The sequence below is a fragment of the Camponotus floridanus genome, unplaced genomic scaffold (assembly GCF_003227725.1).
Source record: "Camponotus floridanus strain SB8 unplaced genomic scaffold, Cflo_v7.5 scaffold6, whole genome shotgun sequence".
Classification (NCBI taxonomy): Eukaryota; Metazoa; Arthropoda; class Insecta; order Hymenoptera; family Formicidae; genus Camponotus; species Camponotus floridanus.
The window spans coordinates 361432-387933 of record NW_020229769.1 but is presented as its reverse complement, the minus strand read 5'-3'; the positions used below and the strand labels follow the sequence as shown (position 1 = coordinate 387933).

At 35.1% G+C, this 26502-nt stretch overlaps 1 protein-coding gene and 1 long non-coding RNA gene across 2 annotated transcripts in view; one reads left to right on the top strand and one right to left on the bottom strand.

The window, feature by feature from the left end:
* Window positions 1-4718, bottom strand: part of LOC105248356 (ets DNA-binding protein pokkuri) — a 36019-nt gene extending 31301 nt beyond the window's left edge. Inside the window, exon 1 of the mRNA XM_011253111.3 lies at window positions 4058-4718. The gene's annotated coding sequence lies outside the window, so the exon portion shown is untranslated. The remainder of the gene's footprint in view (window positions 1-4057) is intronic.
* A 190-nt stretch (window positions 4719-4908) lies between these two features.
* The window catches only part of LOC112639370, a 103307-nt gene continuing 81713 nt past the window's right edge, over window positions 4909-26502 (top strand). Inside the window, exons 1-2 of the long non-coding RNA XR_003123478.1 lie at window positions 4909-5149; window positions 18182-18280. This is a non-coding gene — a long non-coding RNA (uncharacterized LOC112639370). The remainder of the gene's footprint in view (window positions 5150-18181; window positions 18281-26502) is intronic.

Sequence of the window (26502 nt, the reverse complement as noted above, 5' to 3'; positions counted from 1 at the left end):
ATGGCAGCTCGGGTTGCAGCCGCAATGCAATACGCGTGTATTTGTATCCGACGATGACGACGACGCATCGTATCAAAGTTAAGAATACGACGACGGCCACCCGGACGAGAGAGGGGATTAGGCAACCGCCCGTTCGCCACACTCTTTGTAACCCGTGCATACAGATAATAACCTATGCATATATCGCAGTCGTCTGCCAGCCAGCAGCAATGGCGTCATCACCGGATACCACCGGTGACCAGCGGATATCTTCGTGTCAGCCCGATAGGAATCATCGCGTGGAATCGACAACAAATGACTCCGCGATTTCTCACGCAAATATACCACGTTACAATTTATGTTAAATTCATATACGTTCCTTTGGCTTTGAATTGTTAACCCGAATCGTCCCTAACGTATACTTTAATACATCATTGCGTATTGTCAAGGCACACTTGAAGTGAAGTTGATTGATAAAAAATTAATACACGATCTTACATACGTTAAAAAACTAATAAACATAATTAATAAAAATATATTTCGTGCTACTTGAAGAATTTAAAAAAGAAAAAGATTTGCTTCAGATCTCAGATATCTATGCTGTTTATTTATTAACACGATTAATAATGTTATTAATAATTATATTTCGATCGCGTGATCTCTTGACAGATGTTTTGACAAATGAAATGTCACGTATTTTCCCGAACAGACGTCAGCTGATTACGCCAATGAGCGAGACTCCACGCTTTGTCTTCTTACTATCTACTTACGGAGTTTGTAAACATCTCCACGGCGAGATTCTTCTCGTAGAGAAGATTTAATTGCGCGCGTCTTGTCGGCTGCCGTTCCGCGGTTTCGCAATGAGGAAGTATCGCAGAAAGGATCCGCATTAATCAGAAATCAATCCGCGTCTCGATCGGACAAAGGAGAAAAGCGTAGTTCCGACTCGCGCTTACCGAGGCGAGAAACCGAGAGGATTCTCTCTCATTTATTTAGGAAAAATTTCAATTTTTCATTCTCTCTCATATTTAATTTATTTAGGAAATTTTTTTCCTAGAAATAAATCTCTCGTTATCTGCTTTCGTCGTAAGATTGATTGAAGTAATCACGCGATAATGTACGTAATAAATGTAACGTCATTTTTTTAATGACATTAAAATTAACAGTCGTTATTTTTTTCAAAGATTTATTAGTGAAAAGAATAAACGCGACGTAAATTTTCGCTATCCAATCGATTAAAAGGAAGGAAAAATGGAAAATTTAAATTTCCATTTAAATATTGCATTTTAATATAACATTACAAATATTTCAATAATAATTTTTTTCAACAGAAAACGAGAAATTATCTAAAACTAGAAAGAATTTACTTTTATGAGCAAGAATCAATATTGTCGTAAACAAACGCACATGTTGAAGAATCTATCATAATTCTCTCTTTTAATATATTTTAACACGTATTTCGTGATAGAAATCATATCCAATACAGTTTTTAGGCGAATTCAGGCTTCGATAGCGTGCGCAAACATATAATCCTCATGTACATCTTGATAACGTAACGCAACAATCTCGTTGGCGTGGAAAGCTGAACTCGTCAAAATTACAGCGATTTCGATCTTTGATTCATAACAGCTTTACGGAGGCACGAGCTGCAAATTTGAGGAGGAAAAAGAGAACCAGTTTCGCACAAGGCTCGTGGAAATCTTGCGAAAGCCGCGAGCGGACAGGTATTACGCGCGCGAGTTCGTCCGCTCGCTCGCTCGTTATATAAATGATAACGCGCAACTTCCTCAATAACGATTAAGAAATACGAACGGTTCCTACCGGGCTGGTTTACGTAAAACATTTCCTTATGTGATTGCGGATCGGGTCCCTTCGATTATATCGCGAATAGGGTGATAGAGGCGCCTTAGGCAGGTCTTTTTTATTCCGATAGACATCGCCCGAAGATCCATTTAAAACAAAATCCGAGCGATTGTGGGTCCGTGAATATTTTTCAATATCCGCGAGATATATTTGAAATTCGCGTTTACTTCATTTTTTGCGTAATATGTGCATGTGCGTGATATCTACTCTCACATATATTCGAAATATTTTAATCTTCGGCAAAAAAGATAAAAAAACGTCTATAAAAAAATGTTTCACTATCTGCTTGTATTTAAAATATGTGTGTATGTGTAAAAATCCAAAGCTAAAATCTAAAAATCTAAACATTTCGCGAGAAAATAGCTTTTTAATTTATATTCGTATAAATATATAAAGAAGACGTTTAAAGTTTACATAAATCATGTCGCGCAGGCTATCCTACCAGGAAGCAATTTCAGAAGTAGTTTAAGTATCTTAAAAGAGTAGCCTAAGCACCTCAACTCTCGCCATATGTCAAACATAATTATATACTACACACAACTACGTCTAATTATATATAATCGCACAAATGGCATTTAAAATTGCATCAAGATATGCCACCAATAATCTCCAATTAGCATTTTAAAGTTACCCCTTATACGACGAGATATAATAAATTGCTTTAGTAATATCGAGATTACATATTTATAATTTTGTATTCGTTATGTTGTTTTATATTTCATATATTTATTTTATTTCATTCATTATTTTATATCTCTTACGTTATTAGTATTGTTATATATGTCATGCAGATTTTCGAGAGAAACATTTAATCAATAAAATACGATCTCCCGAGTGATTTCGTTTTATTCGCAACAGAGAATTCGCAATAATAGTCGATTCATTTTGCTCTTATCGAGCCTCCGATGCGTTTACCCTCCGTTTCCAAAGAGACAACAGTCGGCGGACGCGCTTATATTTGCTTACAGCGATGTTTCGCATAACAAAGTCGCGGCCAAGAGGCGGCGATTGACGTCAGCGGTCCGTGTTAATTGGATTCCGCACGACCGGTTATTAACATCGCCGAGCGGATTAAAGCGAGGTCGGGCTTTTAGCGGATTTCCGGGTTCCGCGCCGGAATTAACTCTTCGGATCGTAACGAGCCGCGCGCGCTTCGCTCCGAATCTCTCGAGAGAGATTCGCGGCAACGAGGAGAATCGAGGGAGAACGGAAAATTGACCAGCATCATCGAGTGCTGACCTCTCGAGACTGACGCGGATGCGGGTAAAAACAAGAATAAATTATACATACGAGGATGGATCGTGTCGACATGAGGAAAAGTTTGCGATTAAATTAGAAATTATATAGATAACGATATGCGAAAAAAAAATGATTTGTCAAATTATACGCACTCGAAATGTAAATTGTCAATACGATTAAAAAGGTCTGTTCATGTAAATTTTTTGAACCTCGAGTCCTATTTTTTATTATTAAATGTGTCTATTAGACATATCTATTTGACATATTCATTTTATGTTTTTTTTTTGACATATATATATTTTGACATCCATTTGAAAGTAACAGAGGTAAACAAATCCATTCTTCTTCGTGAAATGAGAATAAAAATATGAGTTAATGCTCCGGACATAATTTATGTTTATAAAAAAATAATTCCGCATTCAATACTATTCAGTGAGATATTTCGCGCTTATGTAAACAATGTCGAAATAACAAGTCAAGCATCGCGAAATCACGTCTCGCGAAAAGAGAAATTACATAATTAAAAAAAAGATTATATAAAAATCACACAAAATGAGGAACCATTTTACAAATTACTCAACTGTCAGATTTAAAAAACCGATCGACTGTATTAAATTCGACTTATGTCCATCCATCGCTAACCTAAGACGCGATAAGAACGATAAGTTTTATTGTAAATTTTCGTAAATCGTGCTCATATATACATAAATACAAAGTTCGCGAATCGCCGACTCCTTATAATTCCGGGAAGAGAAAAAAGAAACGACGTTTCTACGAAACGCGACGGCGGCAGCGGCGACGACGACAACACTACACAACGACATAAACGTCAGTTTGTTTACAACCGAAGGATCGGAAGAATCGTGCGCGGACGCACATATACATACAAACACACACACACACACATGCACGCACTGCAACATCGCGACGTGGCTCGAGACATGGATTACGCGGAAAAAATATGCGTATAATTTACCTTGGGTCGCTGTCTCCGCTTCGATTCGTCCCACTGTCAGTCGTGATGTCTCGTCGATAAAATCCTTTGCCAAAGTCCAGCTGTAATATCACTGGCCGTCGTCGCCGTCGTTCAACCCGACACAAAACGTTTTGACGTTCATCGGACGGCGAATCGTCGCCGTTCCTCGTGCCACGCACGGGGCGACATGCGGCGCGTAATCAGGTCGCGGCGGGCGACATCCGCGCGCGCGAGAGAGAGAGAGATAGACGGCGATAGACAGGCACCGTCCCCCGCGCACGAAACTTTTCGCCGCGGCGGCGCGAACACGTGAGAGGGATTATCTCGCGGTCGCGAGATAGAGGCGACGGCGCTCCTCGTTACGTATCACAGAAGAGAACGGGAGAGAATCCTCGGTCGTTAGCACTCGTCGCGCACTTGTGTGTCACTTCGTCTTTGATCGCGGCGGCACTTGTCTCGTTTCCACCTATCTTCACCGAACTGAAGTCGGCCGATGTACAGACGTGACGCGAAGATCGGAGAAGGTCGAGGCGCGGACGAAGCGATCGCTTCCGACTCGTTGGTGCGGCAACGCGCGGCAATTGCGGTACGACTGCGAGGCGGCTGTCAACTACACATCCCAGACACCGTCGCGCGTTCCGAGGTCAGCGAGCGACTGAGCCCGCAGCTATAGGAAACACAGAGTGGAAGGTTGCCGCCAGACTCGCGCATTCCCCCCTCCCAGCGCCCCTGCGCAGTGACGGAGCGCGAGCGAGACGGCGCGCACTTCGGGGCGAGCAGTCATTGGTAACGGCGCTCGGCCAATCGCGTGCCGGCGTTAGCGACGGCGCCAGCGGAAATAATCGAACCGTTGTCATGGCGATTGAGTGGGGAAGATCACCGCGGAGTCGCGGCGCGCAAAAGTGGTGAGAGAGAGAAAAAAGATATTCCTGCCGACTTCCTCGTAGCTTCCTCGTAATCGCGATCGTGATTGTCGTCGAGTTAACCCCGGCCGATCGTTTCCACATGCGCGCAACGTGCAACAGCTTGATGGAAGCAGCCGAGACAGTAGCCTAACGGACCCTGGACTTTCGATCGACATGCATTTGTTAGGTAAATATTCCTGGAATTTTATGCAATATTCTTGCGCATAAATGTTCACGTACAAAGGTGAAATAAAAGAAAATGTAACGAAATAACATATTTATACATGCTGAATCTTTTTCCCGGGCAAAGAATTACGTAATCATGTAAAAATGTACGTAATTATTTATGAAGATATATTTTTGATTATAAGAGGGCAAATATCACGAGCGCCATCTATGGTTCATAGATCACGGAAAAAGTAAGAAGGTTAACTGCTTCCGCATTGTATTTTTTAGAAAAAATAAATTTTGCGAATAGATTACGAGGCATAGTTTATAAACTTGCTCGAGAAAAGATTGCTTATATACAAATTATATATATGTAAAATATATTACATAAAATCTAATCGTTTCTCAAATTTTTCCTTTTTCTAAAAAAAAATATACAACGGCAATTAATCTTCATATTATTTTTTATCGATCTATGATAAATAGCGCATGCTATTAATATTTTCGTTCATTATAAGAACCTAATTTTTTTCTATATATTCATATATATAATTGCATATGAATTATTACATCTTTGCCGGATTTTTAATTAAAAAATTCAACATTATAAGATACAAATACATCTGCGGATCTAAACGATCTTTTAAAAATACATTTCTTATCTGTGTTTACTAATATTTATATTTTTATTTTAATTTTTCTTCTTATTATCAGTATTTTCTATTATATTTTATTATGCGATTTAATTACGCAAAAATAAGCCACATGATTCTTACAACATCATATAATGGATAGAACCGATGCACATATCATTCTTTAAATTTCTTGCGTGAAGTTAGATTAACGCTATAGCAAAAATTATACTCGGCTAATTAATCGTGAAATAAGATACTTAATCGGACGGGAAATAATTGAATAGTGATTATAGATTAATCGCGTAAGCAATAATAAATTAATATATTAGTTGTCTGTCTTTCTCTAAAATGTAATACATATTATAAGATAGATTGAATAAACAAATTTTCGTCGCTAATGAAAATAAAATTTATGACTTTTTATAAAAAAAGCTGTGTCTTTAAAATAGGCGGCCTCTGCGATAATTGAATTTCCAAATTGAATTATTAATATGATCAATATCTACATTCCATCTTATGTAAACAGATAATAATCCATGGCCAAAATGCAGATCATCGGGCTTTTGCGATATAAAAAGCGATCGCCGTATCAATAACGTTGTATCAACAATAAAAACTCGAATGCAAATATCGGACGTCGCGAAATTTTAATGTTGCTGCTTGTTAAAATTATTTCAGAAAATAAAGATGAGAACAAATGTCTCGATGAGATGCTGTAAAATTATACGCTACTATTTGGAATAATTTTAAATTGTTTTTATTTCAGCTTTTTTGTTCGATAATCGCGCTTTTTGTGAATATGTTCCCTCTTCTATACGTTTTATTATTTACACAGTATGTATAATAGCGCGATGATTGACAACCGGTTATTTTACGTTTCCTTTGCGAAACATAATGAAATGCGTAAATTCAAACTTTGCGAAAAAAGGGATATTAAATTATGAGAGAAAACGCTTATAAGACAACACTTGTAGAGAAATATAAAAGAGAGAATTGAATAAAAGATATCATAAGCGAGATATAAAAATTTTTAATTAATTGGAATATTTATTATTTGCTGTATGATACGGAATAATAATAATCTCTAATATTATTATCTACTATTACTATTAAAACTAATTGTAAGAATACTATGAAATTGATATTAAAACATTTACAATACTTTTATGCTGTCCAATAGCAAAACATAATTAGTACAAGACTTTGCATATTAAATAATTAAATAATTTTTTCCAAATTATCTGCTAAAAGTTTTTTTTTTTCATCTTTAACGACATGAAGTTCCGTATTATTAGCAAAGAACTGTCAAAAAAACGAAAAGATACATGGTCTTGCTTCGATAAATTTCAACCGTGTTGTTGTTGACCTGGTCGAACTCATTAATTCACTATAATCTCAAGCAAACAAGTCCTTCTCTCGTTCTCGTCCCTCCCTTCCGCCTCCCATCAATGGTTCCGCTACCGTCGCTGTTCCCTGGCTTATCTTAATCGCGGCAAAACGCGAAAAGTTGTGTCAATATATCGCCACGCGCAATGCACGTGGTCTGGTCTGCGAGCGATTTCTATCCTCCCTTTATCATATTTTATATTACGATATTAGATAAAATCATCGATTTATATCCGGATAAGATTCTTTAATCGGTTCGGGGGGGGGGGGGATGAATTTTTATTTTCCTTAATTAAAATCATTGGTGATGATACAACTTCCGAGTTTAATCACGAATAAGGAATATTTATTGAATTCAATTTCTAGGAAATCTTATTTGAGAAACGGAAATAAAATGATTGTTCATTTCATATTCTATATATATAACCGTATTACCAGATAGTTAATCAGTATTAAACCTTGACCTTGCCACGATAACAAGTCTAATTTTCGGCTCGAACGAGTGTTATCGAATCTGTTTTGTCTTTTTTTTTTATATATATATATAAATCGCGCAATGCAATTTAGTCAAACTGAAATTATCAGACTCGAATAAACATCCTGAATTATTACCAAGAAAAAACGAAACCGATCAAAATATCATTCTTCTTTTTTATTAATATATGCAAAGTTGATGAATCAACATGTATTTACATATGAATTTTAATGTTTAATATTCGCAATCAAAGGTAACTTCCTAAATTAATCACAGGTCATTGCTTACACACGAGTTATTATGAATAATTGAATCACTTAAAAACATTTTCCAAAGTTCAGTAAAATATCGATAAGTGTTTCGAAAAAAATAGAAGTTGAATTTTATTGTATTTTTAATCGATTTATTTAATTTTATTACGTTGTACAACATGTAGTTTTTGATTTTTATTTGCGTTTTAATGATGCAAATTATATTCAAATTATATTCAAAATTTATATATTTCTTCTTCGAGAAAAAACAAGAATATACGCGGCTGTTTCAGACATGTCTAAAATTCCTACGTTCTCGTGTACGCGCGAATCCATCCCTACTTATACTTACTAAGGCGCGGCGAATGAAGAAAGATCGTCATTGTGGTTAAAAACAGCCGGTTCGGCGCGCGATGCGCCCAAGCATTCCTTGAAAAAAAGCGCGCCAAACACCATGATCATCGGCATCACAGGCCATACAATCGACCGGTACTCATATAAGCCGAGGTCCAAGACAGGTAAAACAGGTTTGTAGGCGTCCTCTGAGAGCTACCTGCACAGTGCTCTTCTTCAAGGGTCTCCTTCCACCAAAGCCCGATCTACTTCTCTCTTCCCTTCTCTTTGGGATCTCTGCTTCCTTCCCGCTCCCTTGATGGCCGCCCACAATCGAGTCCCTGGTTCCTGCGGAAGGGATTGACGAAACAGGAACCTCAAAGGCGAGAGAATGGGAAAGAACTTGTGTGTAGGAATATATATGTGCATCTATGCGCAAACTGTGTTTCTCTCGCGCATTTATTTACAAGACTTCCTCGAAGACTAGGCACTTAATTTTAAAGTAAAAGCGCAGTAAAGTAAAGTAAAGTAAAAAAAAGTAAAGTAAATAATAAAAATAAAAGTATGAGAGATTTTCGCTCTCTTTCTCTCTCATCAAACTTTGAAACTTTAGTAGTTTCCAAAAAATGCGCGCTAAATTTTTAAAATTTTACTTTTTAACGCGATAGGCGAGAAGAATAAAAATATCTAACAATAATTAAACTTTCAATTGCAATATTTCTCGAATATTATGTATTTAATTTCCGAAAACATTTTGTATTGAAAGAGATTTATTTTAAAACTTGCTTATTAACAAGATATCTTAGAGAAAATAAGATCACTTAGAGGAAAAATATTTTAAACGTATTGCAATATAGATTTTATGAAAATTTTGGAAATAAAACATTAATGAACAAAATAATTCTTCGTTTTATTCTTTTTAAAAATAATATATATTAAAATTTTATTTTTTTAATAAAAAAAGAATAAAATAAAAGATTATTTCATTAATGTTTTATTTTGAGAAATTATATATGATATAGATATAAAGAAATTTATCCTAATTTATTTACGATTTACGTCAAACTTTTGACAGTTTACATGTATGCAAAGTACCCGAAAGAAAAAAACGCGCGCGTGATTTTACTCTGCTGTGATTATACAGTTCAAACATAAAATAATTGTGTTTGTATAAATGCAAGAATGAAAATAATCTATAGCTTTTTTCTAAATATGAATCTACAAAGAAACAAATCACAAGTTTAGAGTTAAAATTGTCAAAAAAAGGACTATATTTTAATATAATTTATCATGTTATTGTTATGATATTTAGAAATGTTTTATTTTCTTAAAAATTATATAAATATATTATTAAATTTTTACAATCTATATAAAATTTCTCTGTGATAAAGTTTAAAGTTAATAAGATTTCCATGATTAAACTCATTGGACATTGTTAAAAGGCTATGTTAAATTATTAAAAATCATGCGCATCTACTGAATACAATAATTTTAATTATTTACATATATGTATATCCAAGATGGCAAAAGATAAAAAATTTCAGCATTTATTATATTTAATCATTTTATAGTTGTGACAAATTATGTTAAAATAATCCTTTTTTAAAACTTTAATTTCAAATTTCTTAAAATTATAATATAATAAAGCATTGTGACTTAACAACCGTAGACAGCAGTCGGGAATAAAAATCTATAAAAAATAATTATCTTTCTGTTCTTTTTTTTATTGAGCCATATTATTGATTAATTGCAATTATTTTCGACTGACTGGTAATTATTCTTCGTTAAAATTCGATGAATTCTTGATTTGGTTTATATAATTTATGAAATTTTCTGAAAAAAGAATCCGTTTCTTAAGGATCGATACATTATGTGACATGATTTAAATCTGCCTTTTCAAAAGGCTAAAGGAAGAATGCAGATATAGACATGTTTGCCGCTAGGAAAGTCTACTCTTTGAAGCGTTTTTAAATAAAAAGTTTTTTGGAATTCTTTTTTTTAAGAATATACTTGTCTTTTATATGAAGCCTTTTATGTAAAATTATATATATATATATATATATATATATATATATATATATATTTATATATAAAATATTTAAATTCTCTCTTATTTAAAACGTTTACAAATATTTGTTTTCTATTTGATTGCCTTTATATTATATTGATTGACTGAAAGATAGAAATATTAAAAATAAGCATGCGAAAGATTAGATAGTCAAGTACCATAGTTTTCTAGTTTTGTTTGATTTTAAAAGTATATTTAAAGTATCGATTTTTCGTACGTTAATGTTTGTACGTTAATATTGAAAGCTGTAATTTCTGCGATTTTTTATATTTCTCCTTAGATTAAAATATAATAAAATATTCGCAAAAGATGTATCTATATAAATATGACAAAATTGGAAAACAATTTTTAATGCAACAATTTACAATTTTTAATTCTTTATGCTAATACCTCAAGCGTAAACTCTTGAATTTACCCATATAAAATTTACAAAATATGAAAATTTACAAAATATATTTTATGTATTTTATGTTAAACAATCTTAGCTTAATTATTATTTTAAATTATACAATATATACTACAAGATATATCTCTTGACGTGTCATTCTTTTATTTTTTTTTAGTTCTTCTATTATATTTAGCATTTAAAAAGATCTGATGTTTCAAATTTTCAGGCAAAAACTGATCTTATACCATATTTCCTTCCTTTGGTATAGTCACCGCAGGGAAGAAAGAACCATTTAACATTAAACCTTTTGACTAGTCATAAGGGTCCCCATAAGTCCCCATAAAAATTTAGGACCTGGCCTTAAGTCTATTCTTATTCTTAGATTGAAGAAACAGAAAAATGTTTGGTTTCTAATCTTACTTCTTTTCGAAATGTACTACAATGATTAATGTCACGCTTTTGCTAACAATAAATATACAAGAAAAATATATAGCAAAATTGGATACAATATAAAAATTTTAGAAAAATTCGAGAAGAAAGGGATGAAGGAGAGAAAAACAAAAAGTAATCTGACCTTCTTTTGTGTGTCAAAATCTGCATATGTTATGCGAGAGCATAGTAAGCAAAAATACGAAACATTTTCACATAGTATTTATACATATGTCTGTATATATGTGTGTTTATATACTATATATTAAGAATTATAATCTTAATTATATTTTAAAAATATCAAACCATTTACTATTTTCATAACTTGGAGACTTTATGTTTATAATCGCTCTTTAGAAAAGTATCAATACATCAAAAACCCTTAATAAAAACATAATCAGTTTCATGATCGGTCCGAACAAGAGAAGTTAATTTCCGGTAGAATTATATCGGTCGAGATTCAATATATTCGATAGTTATATTTCATTAATGTATAATCAACAGCACAACCAACTCTGATCTAATTCCATCAAAATTACATTTATTAATTTATAGTCATTATTATTTATAGTCTTTGATTATTCACATTACAAAAACTCAGACATTGATACATATTTAATTGTTTACTCGTCGGAATTACAAATGAAATCACTAAAATGTGGCTGCTGTGCAAATAGCTACAACTTTGTAATGCCCCGTTGTTCCTCTTGACAAGGGATACGAAACAGACAAGAGGAGCATAAGAATTGGAATATCTCCGTTCTTCGCGATGTTACGCGATTGCTGCACGGCGTTGCTGCTGTTTATTGCTGCGACTGCCGGAGCATCGAACGCTGTCAGCGGTTTAGTAATCTGGCGGCGGCAACGCTGGCGTAATCCGGGGAATTTCTCGCGCTAGGCGAAGGAAGGAAATTGCGTTGCCCAATTAGAAATCGCGGGAGACCGCAGAAAGAACGGACCAGAGAAAGGGGGAAGAGGAGGCGGCGGGTGGCAGAAGGGTGAGGGAGGGTTGGAGTAAATCGGGCGAGAGGGAACGAAACGGGGACGCGGCGCCTCGTGTATTTAACCCTAATCTGGCCAATCCCGTTTTCCAGCCGAAAGGAAGACCGCGGCAATGTTTGCTGGAATAATCATTTAATGAAAGTCGCGTCGTTGTGTGTCGTAACGATAATTATATAATAGAAGCGAAGATTTTAGATTTCGAGTGAATTGGAGCGTCGGTTGCACGAACGTCGGTTAGATTACTCAAGTCTTACTTAATAATTCACTTTTCACTTATTAATATTGTATAATTGTTATATTATTTTTCAGTTATACGATTTGCTTAAATTTAACTAAACCTGAAACTAACATTTGAAGAAATTCTCTCAGAACATTGCATATGTATGTGGAATTAATAACGATAAAGCAAATGAAAATAAATTTAATAATTTTTCTCACCGAGAAAGATATATATATATACGTCCGGATTTCCGGATTGAGAGACCGGATAACAGTTTCCTCTTTCTCGTCGGTTCACTGCTCGTATGCGGCAGAAATCACTTTCTGCGACTCGGTGCGGATTCGCGACAAGATGCAAGAGAAAAAGAGGAGCGTAAAAAATATCGGAGATAATATCCGTGCGTTGATTATTATTAAACGTCACTAGTCCGCGTGGATGTCCGCGCTTTTTTCCACGAGCGTGATATAAAAAGGCAGCGCTCGTCCCCGCTGCCACGTAGAATCGCGTCGTTTCTACGAGCGACGATATAAAAAGAGTCCCTTTGCGAGTGATCCTTGCGGATGATCGAGGATTAATAACGACAGGATGAACTTTAACACGCAGCTAGCATTTATCCCGCGGGCGGTTATCATCGGAGCGAAAGAGGGCGAAGCGAGAGTCGGCGGCTCGACTCTCCTCTCGAAAGGCCAGGCCACAAGTAAAGATCGATGGATCGATAGATCACGGTATCTGTGTGTATAGTCCTGCGAGTTTCTTCTCCTCTCCCATCTCTCTGCGTTCGTTAACCGATGCTCCTAGGTGTCGTTTGACGCGAGGATTATTATTTATCGTTCTGTGCGCTTTAGAAATTAATCAGAACTGCGCGAAGCGTGAGAGAGACTGAAAAACTGACCCGCGAAATTGACGTGCCATTTTTGTTAGCCATTTTTACCTCTGATACGAGAGATTTTTACGTTAAATTGCTCTCTCGCGACATTTTTATGAAAATTAAAATTGTAAGTAAAAAATAGTGTTTGTATAATTTAAAAATTAATTACATATATCGGAATTAAAAAGAATATTTTTATTTTGTATTGAATATTATTCTATTCTTTTAAGGATTTATAAACGTCATAGTAGAAACTTTAATGATATTTCTTTACGTTGTTTCTTTAGGAAACAATGGCAAGGATAATAATTTATAATTTTACATGTAATTAAGATCTTTTCATTGTCATCGATTTATCAAAAAATGATTATTTCCATTGATTATTCCTAGATTATTTTTAGATACTAGAATCGTCACGCAATCTTATGCGAATTAATGAGGATGAAAGCTTTAATAAAAGTAATATTGTTCTGAAATTTTTGCATACACGTTTTGTGAGAATTCACTAAAGTCTAAAAGTCGGATCGATACAATTTCCGGTGGAAATATATCACGAGGATTTATGATGGCGTACGCTGATTTACCGTGTCTCGTGTTAATCGGGATATTCTCCCACCGATCGCGGAAGAGATCGCGGGGAGATCCGCGATTTATAGTAGACCTACATTGATTTTACAACCTGATGCACGCGCTTTCGCGGGTCTTGCATCGTTTCCTCATTTAAATTCGCAACCATCTTTCGTTGATATAAAGGATTTAATTATTTATTTTTAAATAAACGAAAAATAATTTAGCTATCATTTATTGTGGTTCTTTCACGATAAAAAATGCGTAAATATCTCTTGTGAAACACATTTATTCACAGTATTATGCGTAAATATCTCTTGTGAAACACACTGATTCACAGTATTAAAGAATAGTCAAAGAAAGCCGATTGAAAAATATGGATGGCTACATAATTCCTTCTCACTTGCACATTTTACACCGTAATTTTTCCCGTGTATACGGTTTACGTAATTTTGATACATGCTCGGTTTGCGCTATCGGTGCTGATAATATAAAACCGAGATTATACACAGCAGAGAAAGTGTCTCCTCCGCCTTAAGGCGCGTTCACACGCGCTTCAAACACCGTGGCGAATGGCGCGGTTCGCTCGCGGGCGCGTAAACGCACTTATATAATCGATTACGGTAATAGCCGGAGTTATGGCAATCTCCGGGCATAGCCGCGACAGCCAGGCAGGCAGGCAGGCAGGCAGGTAACCCAATTCCGCGTTGACCGGACATACTGGTGCTCGAGAGAAAAGCACATCGAGCGAAGGCGGCCAGCTACTCTCGTGGGATATTACCTTCATCGAACTGAGACGCGATCCGGTGCTACCGGATTCCTTTAATTCCGGGTGCGATATTGGTCTCCGAAGATCGTTTCCGCAACATTTTGAATCCGCCTAGATTTCGCTTTAAGTTCGCAATTGTCAAAATTTGGCGAATTAAATATTATATTTGTGTCCCATTATTTAACATATGATTATTTAACGTATGATTATTTAACGTATTATTCACACACACACACACACACGCGCGCATAGGGTGTATATCTTTTTTAAAATATAAAATCGCGAGCTCGATTATTTTATTCGCAGAATAACGCGAAACCCTCCAGCGCTTTTCCGATACGCGCAAAAACGCCCACGTGTGCGCAAAGCAGCGGGAAATAAGTAAAACCGCGGAGTATAATTACGCAACAAGTCAGGCGCAGGTCGAGATGTTTCTAACAAAGCCGTTTATTTTCCGCAGTACTTAATAATATATGAGAATCACGAGTGAGAAAGAAAAAGAGAGAGAGAAAAGAGAATGAAGAACATTTTACGTCATATTTCCTTCATACATGCACACATACACACATATATTGTATAATATTCTACTTTATAATAGTACAAAACTATGTCAATTTTTATAGCTGATAAAAATGAATATTTAATAATATTTAAATTATATGATATAAAATTTTAAAAAATATTTAAAACAAAGACATATTTATTTAATTATTAAACAACATTTAATATGTGAAAATTTTCTGTAGTTTCTAAAGTCCATTCAATACCGATAAGACAACATATTTTTTGCATGTAATTTTATTGTAGAAACTATCACAAGTCATACAAGCGCTAAAATAACGTTTGAAAATCATTAAAAGAAAGAATGAATCATATTTTATAGATTATATATAATCCAAAAGTTTAGTTAAAGTTTCTATTATTTAAGATAGAATAGAAATTCGCGTAATAAACTAATAAAATACATAAATATAGAGAAACTTTGGTAATAAAATCTTAGTTAGTTATAAACAAGACAAGTGTAGCTCATGACAATCAAAAAAATTAGTTTTAATATTGGAAAGCATTTTTTTCTTTCCATATATTATTTACAATAATACTTATTCGTTATAATATTAATTATGCTCTATTGTACACATTTATAAAAGCATGCACAATAAAAATATTTAAATAAATCTTCTATTAAATGCTCGAATAAATCTGCATTAAATCAGAGATAAAAAAATTATCAGATTTTATCTCGATAAATCAAGTTGAATGAGTAAGTCATAAACTATTTTCGAAAATAAATTAGGTAAAAAGGATTTAAATGCGAATCCGCGAAGCAGCAAATTCGTTTAATCGAGTCCATGTTCCCGTTCCAATTAGGCAAGCGCGAAATTAATATTTGGAATGGCTTCTGGTGTCACTTAAACGTAGTACATAGTGATCCACGATAACGATCGAATGTTGTACAACATTGCGCCCCAATAAGTTAGGAAATAACGTTTCCGCGCTGGAAACGTCAAGAACATTATTTTCACGGGGTATATCATGTCCGAGAATCTGCCTTAATCCCAGTAATAATCGTGCGGTAAAAGCGAGCATCGCGAACGAGAAACGGTGGAAAGCGAGCCTAATGAGGACGATATGCAATTTATTGCACCGGCACGTCACGGCGCCATCGCTAAAAAAGGAATGTGATAGAGGAGAAGTAGAGGAAGTTGAGAGAACCGATAGAGATGTAAAGTAAAGATACTTGAATTGTTTCGGAAATTGAAATTTCGCTCAGAACAATTAAGCGCAAATAATAAGGGAAAAATATAAATTATACATTGCCTATTAATAGAGAAAAATAAGCATAAATTAATATTTTGATGGTCATAAAAAATATAAAATAAGAAAAGAAAGAAGGATATAAAAATTAAAAGTAAATAATGTAAAAAATAATTTTGTGTAAAAATAAACATAGTAAACTGATGTGCTGTTATAATTAAAATTTTATTATACTTCCTTACCACACAAAACTAAATAATTTAAATGTCTATCTTTCTCTCTTTTTCTTCGAAGATTTTGATTAATTTTTTTGTGACTCAAGGCTAACTGACTATTTAAAAGAGAAGCAAATAAAAACAAAGCAAAACAGGATGAGAAGGGAGAGTGAGAGATGAACGAGAAAAAAGAATGAAAAGAGCGACGTTGTAAGTAATCGGGGGAAACACGTGGTATATTATCACTGTGGTAATCATGGGCTTATTATGGCTGTCGAGCCAACAAGAACATAGTCTACGAGCGCGTCGATTAGCCTAACTGCGAATCGTTCTCGACAGCGGCAGCGCGCCTCGAGACAGCTAATTTGTGTAATCGAGATGAAAAAAGGGGAAAAAAGGAAACATCATACGCGCGCAACGCGCATTTGACTAAGTGTTGTATATCGTTAAAACGTTTACTTTATTTTGTCATGCGCTTGCAAGTAAATGTTCATCAGTCGATTAGATTAAGTCGCGACACGTGTCATACATACTAAAATAGTCGAATATTGTATTTTTTTCATCTCTTATTTATTCATTATTTCCTTTCTTCACTCTTTCTCCCATTACTTTTGGAATTTATTATATTATTTTTAAATTTATTACTAAAATAATACATTATTAGTGTTTTTTTTCATATTATTATTCTATGAAACTTATGTTTGCAATGTTTAAAAAGTTTTTCTGAGCTTAACAAGCTGTGAAATATCTGCAAATTAATCGCAAGTCGTTTCCTTTATCATTGACGTATTCATGAATTGATTTATCAGTTCATTTTAGCAGCTCTAATTTTTAATGGCAATAATGTTCAATCCTTTCTGAGAATCGATGAAAGAGCAAATAACAAAAATAACTGGCACGGCCTCATCAATGTCGTGGTCGTTGTCGTCTAAGCAGTATTTAGAATCACCCATGGTAAGGGACTATCGCCAATCTATTTGCGCGTTTCTGAGCGTCTCGGAATTTTGGACGGCGGAAATTAAGCGGCGGTATCGTCGCGCAAATTAAATTCCTACGCGCGCCGATCGGCCCAATAGCCAGTCTCTATTCGCGACCGAATATACATTTAATTCGTGTCTCGCTTATATTGATCGTCAGACGATTCGTCGTCAATTGTGGCCGGAATTTCCTTCGAGGAAGAAGCCACGTCCCATGATTTAAAACATTTGTCAGCTGTTGATTTAATATTCGAAGTTTGTCGCGATATCTTATTCCCACAATGATACCAATTAATTCGCGCGACATTGTTAATCTCTACTTTAAGAGAGGATGAAAGATGAATAACCTCACGAGAGAATTCCAGAAAGCTTTCCAAAAAACTTTCCGTATTTTTATCTCGCTATTAATAATTGCTTATTAATATTAATTTTTTATAATTTAAGAGAGAACGAAAAATGAGTAATCTCACGAGAGAATTGCAGAAAGCTTTCCAAAAAACTTTCCGTATTTTTATCTCGTTATTAATAATTACTTATTAATATTAATTTTTTATAGTTTAATTAATTAAGTTTTTATATTTTAAGAGAGGACGAAAAATGAGTAACCTCACAAGAGAATTCCAGAAAGCTTTCGGGAAAGCTTTCTGGAATTCTCTTGTGAGATATTTTTATCTCGCTATTAATAATTGCTTATTAATATTAATTTTTTATAGGTCTCGGACGTTCCGTTTAATCAAACCGGCTGTGGCAAAAAGTTCCTCCTCATCATCGATCGAAGTTCATGTTTCTTCCTTCCCGGCTTTATCATGACGGTGAGTAATTCGTCGAATCTGCTTATGTGTCTCTCTCATTTCTCGCAATCGGTTTTCAGTGTCAGTCGTATAGTTCCGCGGAAATTTTGCACGTGTTTGCATAACATTATCAAGCAATTCATCAATGTATCCGGATGTGGAATTAACAAATTGTCACGCGCGCGTGTCATTATTTCACACTTGTTATTAAGTAAAGGAAACTTGCTAAGTGTCGCCTATTCGACATACGATGATTTGCCGAACGTAATATCTCTCTGTAATTCCATTAATTTGGATTATTTTCCGTCTTTTGAAGATTTCAGACGGACACCAAACAAGAGATATCGATACCTCTAAAATGTCGCAATTACAAATTCAGATACAAATATTTTGCACAATATTTATTATCTTTGCAGACTCTTCGTACGTATCACCGATACGTATTATCGAATATCTTCTTAACCACTGATATTTTTGACAAATTTCGTATCGATATTTTTCAAGGGATTACGATGCTAAGTTTGCATTAATATCATTTATTTAATGACAAGTTATATCTATATTAAGATACAGCTTAATTTGCAATCAAACGCAAAACAGGATTATGTTATCTGTTTACGCGTTTAAAACTCCATTTATCTTTTAAATGCTTGTAAAATATTAATACATTAAAATATTAATACATTCAAACATTGATACGGTGCAACGTATGATAATTTTTCTCGGATTATGCCAAGTGCTAAGCTTTCTAGATTTCTTCTGGATTTTTGTTATTTGACTTTCATGATTTTTGAGGAAAATTATAACTTGTTAGACAAAATATTATTATCGATCAGGGGAATCATTAACTTATAGATCTTTATTTATATCGAGAACTCATTTTTCGAGCATCCTCCTTCATTCTAACATTCTTACGACGCGAAAAGACGCTTATGCGTTCCCGATGAAGGGGATGCCACGAAAATTTCCTCGCGTCTGCGGCCGATTCGATTTTCAAAAGCCCGTCACGTAAGACGAGAACCAGACGAAGTTAGGCAACAAGTGGGAGATGGGACGACAGGAAAAAGAGTCAGGCAGGCAAGCAAGCGAGCGAGCTTCGCCCTCACGACCCTCGTTGAAGTTTCTCCTCTCTCCTGTCGGCTTTTGTTACGGCCTATAGCAACTTTGACGACTACCCCAACTTACTCTCCTAACCCCGCCGCATCTTCTCCCGCGTCATTTTTCATCCCACTGTTCGAACATCGTTATATCCTAACAATATACAACGGATATCCCTCCGAATGTCGAATGTAATTATTGCAAGAATCTTGGAAGAGAACGGCTAATAGCGACTTAATTAGAAGGGTCTACAAGCATTCAATTTCTTATGAAGGAAAATTATTTTTTTTTGGCAGGCAAACAAAAATAATTATTTCACGAGTTGTACACTAATTTAAAGATTACGGAGACATCTTCTTTAAAAAATAATTTCTATCTTAATTAGTGTTTATTCAATTTTTGAATAATAATTTTCATAAATTTTGATGATGATTTTTTCATAACCATAATCAGTGTCAGCTGTGCTTTATGACTTCGATATTTTACGATTATTATCTCGATGCGATTTCGTGTTACAAAGTAAACATGAAAACATTCGGTAATATTCTATTCGATGAACACTTGGGTATGTTTTTGGTGGATATAAAATTTCCATATAAAATCAGTAATGCAACTCACGATAGAATTTATATCTGTAAATATTTGCATTTTGGACGGAACCACTTCCCAGACAATTCTGTTTGATGTAGATTCAAATAAGTGCCAGACACATCAATTCTGAAGTTTTGCATTTCGACCGATGAGTCTCGTATGAATTTTTCTTGCTCATTTTATCAGTGACAACCGGACGAAGAATGTCAAAGAATGTCACTAGACACATCTTAATACGAAAGAAATAAACGATCGCTCTTAAATTATCAAATACAAGGAAAATGAGACCAAAGTTCGAATCGAATTTAAAGAATTTTGTGTCCAGAAAGCAAGATATGAAATTTGCGCAAGATACAGCAAAATTATATTTATTCATCTACAAGTTATTTATATCATAAATCAAAATGTTCCTGTTTAATTATCAGGAACTGCAAAAACTGTCAGACCGAGAATCCACTGAATATTTGATCGAAGAAATTTCTCTCCTACGTATCTGCATCAAAGACAAGACTACAGTTTAAAAACGAACATAATTATAAAGAATAGAAGAATAATATATAATTTATAAAGCTAAAAAAGGATATTAAATTAACTATAAATTCTTTTCATTCTATACGATTTATATCGGCGTTTTCGATCCATGGTAATCGGAACGGACGCGTGCATCCCGCCGATTGTGTGTCGAAAAGTGATGACGAGACCTTTACTGGAATCCGGTCTTTTCCTCTCTCTCTCTTTTTTTTTCTTTACCTCTCGCCCCTCGGCAATGCATCGCGGCCGAAGGAAGAGCAGCCTCTTCTCGAGAGCGATTACGCCACCACGTGCACCTCTCGCCGCTCAGGCCGCGCGGCTTGTGCCACGCCACAGAAGCCATCTCGGAAGCCGAGAAGGATATACAAGGTAGAAAGGACGGAGAGTGGAGAACGCCGACGATGACGGCGGCAACGAGGCAAGGAGCGCGGGGGAGCGCGGAGAAGAGTATTCCAACCGTCGTCCCGGATGTGCAGCATCATTACACGGCATTCTTCGGCGATGCAGGCGTCCGGGATCTCTCTCTCTCTCTCTCTCTCTCTCTCTCTCTCTCTCTCTCTCTTTCTCTTTCTCTTTCTCTCTCTCTCTCTCTCTCTCTTTTTCTCATCTCCGCGACTTACATGAACATGGAAACGCGCGTAAGTGGACTGCCCACACGGAAAGGGTGAAGAGATAGGGACGAGATACCGGGGATGGCGAAAGGAGACTAGACATGAGATCAGACGCGCGAGATGAGGGAGCGATAATCCAATCACACTTGAATATTGAAAGGTCTAGGAATAATCTTATTGGAAGATCATATTCTTGCCAAACTTTGTAATATTAACATATAGATTTTTTTATATTATCTACAGTTTCTAATTTCAGGCTTTTTGATAACCTTTAATATTAAAGTTATATAGATAAATTTTTGAACACGTTATCTTATGACACCGTCGAATATTTCAGCGCGTTATTCTTTGAATGGTTCAAATATTGCCGATTATGATTTTTTTATAAATAGACATTAAATACGTAATTTGCGTGCCAATTAAAATATCCAATTATACTTTTACGACGTAAATGCACGCGCTGAATATCTTGGGCAAGTGTGTCGTATTACCGGGAGTCGAATTACCGATTAAGGAGAAGACCGCGTTCCAGGAAACTATTGCTTCCTCGATTACTATGCGAAAGGCGACATTAGTGTCACGTAGCGTTCGCCCGTTTTCCGGGATGCGGGAAGATCCCTCGATCATTTATGCAAATTAACATTTTCCCGCTTCGGACACGGACGAGATCGCGGTTGAACGCTAAGCAACGATTTGCCGAAGCGTAACACGAGCCGTTTAAAAGTCTCTCGCGAAGAGACGACGCGTATGTCATATCTTCAGAATGTTTCTTAAATAGGATGCATAAGAAATAAACCGTCTCTTGTTCTTGTGTCGTTCTTTAAATTTGAGTTTTTTAAATTATACGCACGCGTTCGGAAAAATCTCAAATATTTATAATACAACTTATTAATTCTGTTGCTGGCATATTAAATTACTTTTTTCGTAATTCTTTAGGAGCAAAGGATCATATTCAAGAATTTTTAACCTTTTTAATTTTTCTCACTTTTGTTCATAATCAATAAATCTTTATATAAAATCATCTCGCTATCATTGGCCAATTAAATAGCGAAGTAACTTTTAATCATCACCAACAAATTGCATAAAAGAGGAAAAGAATCTAAAATAATGATTAACTTTTATTTAACATTTTTTAATTTTTGATACATTTATATAAAAAAAAAACACTTTTAATTCCCATGTTATAAGTATGAGATATCTCGTTGACGATATTGGATCGCGAGATAACTCACCTGTATTACATTTGATGTTACAAATTCTTGGTCTTTAATGAAAAAAAAAGTCTTTGCCTCTTTTATCCTTAATATACCTTAAAAATACTAAGAATTTGGCCCGATTATTAGTCAGCGTTATATTAATAATAGTCAAATCATCGAGGGTCTTTGAGATCTTCTTCCCGAAAAATGTGAAAAATTTCCTTCGAGGCCCGGTTCCAAATCGCCGGACAAACCCATTGGACGCATTCGATCTCCCAAACGAGTCGTCCTCGCGTCCCACGGGGCTGGAGGGAGAAGGTAAGTGGCCTAAGAGAGGTAGCGGAGTGTGTCGCTTCCACAGGCGTGCAACGCGCGCACGTTGTACGCATAACGCACACGTACGCATACACACCCACGCCCTAGCGAACGGCGGTCGTCGTAGTACACTCGGCTTGGAATCAGTGGCTCGTACGAACTCTTACGAAGAAGATGGAGAGAGAAAGAGAGAATCGGATAGGAAGACGAGAACGAGCGGAACTGAGGTCCGCAGAGCTTCCTTTCCTTCGGACATGCCTGGCTGCCTCCTCGTCCTCTCCCACAGATTACGACCGACTTCACCTCTGCCTCTCCGACCCCCGCGCATCTCGTCGACAAACATACATACGTACTCTTTCCTTTCTTCTCCTCTCTTTTAGCATAATATACTTGAGTGTATATTATTTTTATCTTCTTAATTAATTTTGTTGTTAATCGTGGGATTCGTGTGAGAGTATGGAAATATCTTTCAATGGGAAAGGGGTTTAAAAACAAAATTTCAGGAAAGGGATTTAAAAACAAAGTTTCTGCTTGACGATGATTGAATGGAATTGTTTCCCTTTAGAAAAATTTCTTGTTTATTAATTCCTTACTTGTTTAATCTTTTGACAACTTAATTTTTTATTTGAAAATTTATAGGAAATTTGTACGTGAAAGTTATTAAGAAATTAAAATGAGAAATTATGCAAATAATAAATTAAATGTATTATACATATATATTATATGATTTTATATTTTATTTTTTACCTTCAATCTTAATTTTAAAAAATATTTTTTACATAGGACTTTTATTAATATTTCTATTAAAAAAATCCAAAAATCTTGAGACCTTTGAGCCAAGTTTATTTTCGCGCGCGTGTGTTACTAGTATTACAAATTTTCTTCGAAATGAAAAATCCTCAATTATTATATTTATATATTTTTTTATCAGTGTAACTCTTTTTCAAATTTATTCCAAATAACAAATCGCTTTTTTCTTTCTTTCTCTTTTTCGATTTCTTTTTTACACTTGCTTGTCGATGACACGAGAAAGCACGATTGCTAACATCGAGCGCGTAGCGATGACAATGATCGCGAGACTATTAAGAACGTCCCGGTCTCGAAAGGAGGAACTACGTTGGACGCACCTACTTCCGGGACGCGCCATGCCTCGTCGCACCTTCACCTGCGAAGTACCCGTTTCGCGGGCCAGGCCGTGAAGGATCCTCAGATATATCCGGTGACTGTCATACATAAGAATCTTGATTGCACTATAAAAAGAGCTAATCGAGTCGTTAGGCAACACGCCGATGTCAAAATCACATTTTTCTCATTTTAACAAATATAGTTTTGCAAACATATTCGACATAAATAATGGCTTTTATTGTATTATTTAAGAATATATTTTATACATCTATAGTAACGATTTATCGGATTAGATCGAAATTTCCTCCAAATATTCAGTTGTCTATCGAATAAAAAATTAATGAAAGCAAGGACTTCTTCAAATCATACTATATATTTAGATTCTAAATATGCAGGTATATTTTGTAATTTTATTTATGAATATACACATCATTTGTAGTCGCTGGAAGTTAAGAGCCTAGAGTTTAGAATTGGGAAATGAGATTCTGCATACACTCGTTATACGTGTTAAGCCTCTTAAAGCGTATAATAAGCTTGTCCGTACATTTATTGCACGTCGGGAATGGAGTAAGTGCGTGTATCTTTCCCATCATTGCGGCCGATCGGACGGCGAATTAATCGGCGAAGAAGTATGGGTGAGTCGCGACGAAAGTAACGGGGTGATCGTGAGTGGAAACGGATCGTGCGTGCCATACGATAATACGCGATCGGTACGCAACAATGGACTACCGCACTGCAGTGCTCGAAAGTGTCGCTGATGCAATCGGCAAGTTGTGACACGTACACGCATATGCCGCACAATACAACGCAACGTCGCCCGGGCACACATAAATCGCATACTTATCGCTCCCGTAAACAACCTTGAGAGAGAAAGAGAGAGAAAGAGAGAGAGAGAGGGGCACCGTAATGTGTAATGTATATATCGGGTTCAAAGATCACACAATCTCCATCATACCTACCACAAGTCGTTTGTGCTCCTATTACTCGACTTTGTTTCTAAAATCTAAGTTGGACGGGACGCTCTTAACTTATCCTTGTATCCTTGTCGACTGTCACAATTTTCTGAACCCATATATCTGTAAGGATTCCTTAGCTTGAAACTCTCGAGTAACAAACACAACAAGATCTCGTTGATTGATGCGAAGCCCGAGAAAGCCTACGTCAAACCCACCAGATGTGATGTTGTAACGTCACAACAGGAATATTGTGGTTGTCAAGGTTTCATACAAGAGAAAAATCGAATAAGTATGAAAAATTCAAGCTTAAAATGTTTTCACTCTTTTTCAATGAAAATATTAAAAAAAAGATGATAAAAGATAGGTCTTATAAAATTTATATACCTATTTTCTAATAAAATTAATGACACAAAAATGGTCATTTTCGCACGAAAGAACTTTCAAAAATATGAGAATATGCACACCATATTGAGCCATATTCGAGCCAGATGTCCTTTTTCAAATTTCTAGTAGAATTTACTAGCAAATTTATCGAGCGATAAATTTATCTGTTTTGCATAATATATTAGAACTAATGTTTCGTTTGATTTGAATTTTATAGCCGAGCGCTATTCCACAGTAGCGGACCTTTCGATTGAGAAAGAGTCGATATTACCTCGATACATAGTACACGATTTATTAATACACCGCATGGTGCATATCCCCGAAAGACAATAGCATTCTCAGCATGCCCCGCCCGACTCTCGTTTCGTGTTTAAATCGCGTGTCATGATCATATTAGACAAATTGAACTCAAGAACTCAGACAGTCGCATTTAGCACACTAATTATACGGTAAGAGAACGTCATTGCCACATATTCTCACCTTTATTTAGTGGTATTTAGCGGTAATCGCGACTTTCCGATTCCGAGTTTTTATACGAAGATTGTATATACTATAAGATAGTATGATAATATTAACATAAAATGAGAATTGTAATCTCTATTGACAAATAAAATTGTAATTGAATATTTATTATGTTCATTATACAATATTTTTTATTAAAAAATATAGTTAAAAACACAAAGGAAATTAAAAGTTTGTAAAAGATTTTTAAGATTAATACATATATTGTAATTATTAACATTACTAATATTACGTACTTTAATAAATAATCAATACATCAAGTAAATAAATAAATCAAATAAATAAATATTTGTCTTAATAATTTTAAAATTTAGGTATTTGACAATGAAATTTATGAAAAAAATTTTTTTTAGATTGAGGAAAAGATTGTTTACATACACAGACATAGAGAAAGAGATAGAGAGAGAGAGAGAGAAGCTAAAAGAAAGGAATGTGTATGTAACTTTATGAAGGCGAGTGAGACGTAGAGTGATTAATGTTCTCGTTTGACGTTTTGCCACATTTGCAATTCAAATTAGATGTTCCATACAGGGTGTCCCGGAACCAAACGGGTCGATTCGATCGCAAAAACTTGACACCAAGGCAAGAAAAATGTCGGTTGCTTCATTATCAAATGGTTAGTAGGAATAAAATTATTTAATATTGAAGTCAATAAATCTCAGACTAACAATAAGATTCATACATGAAAATAACATAATTTTTCTTTGATGTTCACTTTTGTTATCTCTTTCTACTTACAAGAATTTATTTTTAAATTTCGAGAACATAAAAGTCATTTTTTTAAATTTTAATTTTTTAATTTTTTCATAAAATAACTTTTACATTTATATATGTATTATATAAATTGTCGGAATAGGAAATGTCAAAATTAAAAAATTTTCTCTAGTACTTTTATTAAAGAAAGCGATATCTTT